Raw genomic sequence first — 4679 nt, forward strand, 5'->3', positions numbered from 1 at the left:
GTTATTCTCATGTTATGTGTATTAGTAGGTATGCTTATATATAAGTCGAGTTTTGCTTGATGCTGGGTGGGGCCCGATTCCGGATGCGGTCTGATGTTGGACGGGCCCGATGCCAGACAAGACCTATGTCGGGCGGTACCCGATGTAGCATGATGGGGCCCAATGTATGTTATATGTGATTATGTGATTATATATGGTATGTGGAAGTATGGGGAGACTCACCAAGCTTCGTGCTTACATTTTTCAGTTTTGGTTTCAAGTACTTCCGATAGCAAGGGGAAGAGCTTGGGATGAATGCACTACACACACCACAACATTTTAGCCTAGGATGATTTACTCTGATGTTTTGATATATGATTTGGATACAATGTTTCAAGATATTACCACTTATGTTTTCATGTGTTGATTGGATTACTATGATTTCATAATGATTTAAAATGAAGTTTTTGGACCTTTTTTTAGGATGTTACACTCAATCGATCAGTTATTGTGTTCATTGATTACATCTTTTTGTATTCCAAGACTAGGGAGTAGCACGAGTAGCACCTTTGAGAGCGTCTTGGAGTTTTGAAGCGAGAAAGGCTATATGCTAAGTTCTCAAAGTGTAAGTTCTTGTTACGAGAGGTCCAATTATTGGGGCACCTCATTAATCGAGATGGGATTTTGTTCGATCCAAAAAAAATCAAGGAAATTATGCAGTGGGAGGTGTCGAAGTCTGTTTCTGAGATTAGGAGTTTCTTGGGATTAACAAGGTATTATTAGAGATTTACTTAGGACTTTTCCAAGAATGTTTTACCCCTCACTCGTCAGACGAGGAAGGACGTGGATTTTCGTTGGGGGCCTGAGTAGCAGGTTGCCTTTGAGAAGCTGAGGCAGAAGTTATGCGAAGCAATAGTGTTAACCCTCCCTGAGGGTGTTGAGGACTTTATGGTATTATATAATGCACCCATCACCGGTCTGGAAGAGGTGCATATACAATGTGGTAAGCTTATTGCTTATGCTACTCGGTAGCTGAAGCCGCATGAGGTTCGTTATCCGACACATGATCTGGAGTTGGGAACAGTGGTGTTTGCTCTCAAGATTTTTTGGCATTATTTTTATGGGATCTGGCGTACTATTTACATAGATCATAAGAGTTTGAGATATCTCATGGATCAGTCAAATCTGAACATGAGGTAGCGTAGGTGGCTTGACGTGGTCAAGGACTATGACTTCGAGATTTTGTATCACCCCGGGAAAGCAAATGTGGTCGTTGCCACTCTGAACCGCAAGATGACTAGTTCCTCTATTGAGAGTCTGTGTAGGAGGATATCGAATGATTCTCCGCTTCTTGATATGATTATGGAGGTTCAGGCCGAGGGAGACAACAACGAGATTTGGAAGTAGGAAAAACTCATGGGTGAGGTTGACAGATTCGCTACTAACAGTCGTGGATTATTGACCAGATATGGATGGGTCTAGGTGCTAGATTTTGGTGCGGTTAGGCAGACTGTGCTGGAGGAGGTGCACATATCCTGGTTTTCAATTCACCCTGGGCCACCAAGATGTATCGATATTTAAGATTCAATTATTGGTGGTCGTGTATGAAGAGAGAGATAGCCCAATATGTTGAGACATGTTTGACATGTCGGATGGTCAAGGTTGAACACCATAGACCGTATGGCAAGCTGCAGCCATTGGAGGTTCCCATGCGGAAATAGGAACATATCACTTTAGATTTCATTACCAAGCTACACCGTACGGCTAAGGGATTTGATGCGATATGGGTTATTGTGGACCGTCTGACCAAGATCACCCATTTTCTAGCCATAAGAAAAACTTCTTTTGCCACGAAATTGGCTGATTTGTATGTGCATGAGATTGTTGCTCAACATGGTATTCCAATCTCCATTCTATCTAATTGAGATGTTCGGTTCACATCTCGTTTTTGGTAGAAGTTCCATGAGGAACTAGGGCACGAGGTTGCATATTAGCATTGCATATCATCGGTAGACTCATGGCCAGGGTGAGCGGACCATTCAGACACTGGAGTTTATGTTGAGAGCCTGTGTCATAGATTTCAGTGGGAGCTTGGACTACTGCCTTCCCTTAGCTGAATTTTCTTACAACAACAACTGTCACACCAGTATCGGTGCACCACCTTTCGAGCTTCTTTATGGTAGGAAGTGTCGTACCCCTGTATGTTGGGGAAAAATTGGTTACAAAGTATTGGGAAGGAATGAGGTACTTCTTCAGACATCAAAGATCGTCTAACAAATTAGGTAAAGATTGCAGACAACTCAGATTCGAAAGAAGAGTAATACTAACAAGCGTCAATCTGAGTTGGAGTTTTAGCTCGGTGACATTGTTTTGTTGATGGTGTCACCCTGCAGGGGTGTGATACGCTCCAGGAAGAGGGGTAAATTGGGTCCCCCGTATATCGGGCCATTTAGGGTGACTGCCTTGGTTCGCAAGGTGGCTTATAGGTTGGATCCGCCCGAGGAGCTCAGTCAAATCCATAACAATTTCCATGTTTTGTAGCTGTGGAAGTGTATGGATAACGATTTAGTGGTTATTCCTTTGGATGATGTTCAAGTTGATGATCCCTTGAATTCCATTGAGAGACCAGTAGCTACTTTAGATCAAAAGATGAAGGCCTTGCGCAACAACGTGGTATCTTTGTTCCAGGTCAGTGGAAGCATCAGATGGGTTCCAAATGGACATGGGAACCCAAGTTGGAGATGCGGGAGCATTACCTGGAGTTGTTCGTAGTAGCAGACTTCGAGGACGAAGAAAAATTCAAGTGGTGGAGAAGTAACATCCCGGAAATGAGTTATTCCCAAAATTAACTCTTAAGTATGAAGGTTTATGATTTTTAGCCCTTGGGTATGATAAAGCTTGCAAAATGGAGTGGCTTTTTTCTAAATTCAGGATGAGATCTCATACGCTGGGCGTACTTTATGTATGTTGGGTGTACATGCATGGGCTTTAGAACGCATGGTGTATACCATGTACGCGGCGCATATGCTAAGAATCCTCAAACCCTAATCTTTAGGGTTTGGTCTATATATAAGCATCATTAACTTTTCATTTCTCATTCGCTCTCTAGCCTCCAACCCTCATTTTTTCCTTCTCAACTCTAATCTATTGTGTATGATCCTTTGAGCTCAAAAGTATGTGTTTGTGGTGCCTTTGAAGCAAGATGAAGAAAGAAGCATAATCTTGGAAGATTAAGACCATGGAGTTTGTGTCCTTTTGGTCCCATTATTTGGGTATATAGACTATAAGCTACTCTAATCCATTTAAGTTGTCATTTCAGTCATTTTGAGGTGTTTATAAGCATAACAATGTAGTCTTGATCATATCTTCCCTTCCATGCATGTGTTATGAGGTCTTAAGGGGTTAAGTGGTTGAGGTTTTTGATGTTATGACCTTATTAGCAATACAAGAGCATAATGTTGGAAACTTTATGGTAAAAATGTTATTTGAGACTTGGATCTTACTTTGGACGTGAAACCTCAGTGTATTAAGGTCTTAATATTTTAAGAGCAGAATCAGTGCGTACGTTGGGCATACCAATTGGTATGTTGTTCCTACACAATTTGGACTGCGAATCGTTGGAAGATGAGTACACCTCGCATACAAGCGAAGTACGCCCCACGTACGAGGGCTGAGTTGACTCGACTGAGTTGACTCGACAGATTTCGTTGACTTTGTATGATTTTGACCAAGGGTATTTTGGAAAATTGATATTAAATTAGATTGGGAAATGTTTTGATTATTAGGAGTTGGGTAGAACTAGTTGTCGGAGCAAGGATTCAATCATATTGTTTTCAGACTGAGAGGTGAGTTTTCTTCACTCTACTTATGGGTTGAAAGCACCAATGTCGGCCTATTGGATTGATATGCTGGTTTACTGTATATAGCTATGTTGTAGTGATCTATTAGATCAATGTCCCGGTATATAGGATGTTGCTATGCTATAGTGATCTGTTAGATATGTATCTTGGTATATAAGATGTTGCTATGTTGTAGTGATCTGTTAGATCTGTATCCTGGTATATAGGATGTTACTATGTTGTAGTGATCTATTGGATCTATATGACTACCTGTAGCTGCTAGCTATTGATTGTTATGGTGTATGTTGATATGTGATGGTTTAGTGGCCTGAGGGGGACCAGTTGAGACTGAAGGCAAAGACACCTAGGGCGGTCTGGATAGACTGAAGGGCTGCGAGGCGACCAGTCAAGCCGAAACCCTAGAGATTAGTCCAGATAGGTTGAAGGTCTGGTGAGGCGGTCTAATCATGTTGAAGGCTCTGTATGCATGTTGTTGATTGTTATGTTTATGTGGTGGTACTTTGGGGGAACTCACTAAGAGTTGGCTTATAGTTTTAGTTTTGTTTTAGGTACTTCTGAGGACCATGGCAAGGTGAAGGCTTAACCGTACAAATCCTCGGTTTTATGTTGTTGGATCTTAGGAGACTCTGATTTTCAAAAATGTTTTTTTTTCAAAGAAATGGTTATGTAAACACTTTTTAAGTAAATGGGCCGTTTTTGAAAAGTTTAAATTTGTGGTGATTTTTATATGTTATAGTAGTGAGAAGACTCACATTGCAGATAGCAACTAAATTACAACAACTCTCACATATATGGTAGACATGAGTAATGAAACACCTAACAACAGTAATGCCATATCCT

The sequence above is a fragment of the Lactuca saligna genome, chromosome 2, assembly GCF_052625555.1.
Source record: "Lactuca saligna cultivar CGN05327 chromosome 2, ASM5262555v1, whole genome shotgun sequence".
Lineage (NCBI taxonomy): Eukaryota > Viridiplantae > Streptophyta > Magnoliopsida > Asterales > Asteraceae > Lactuca > Lactuca saligna.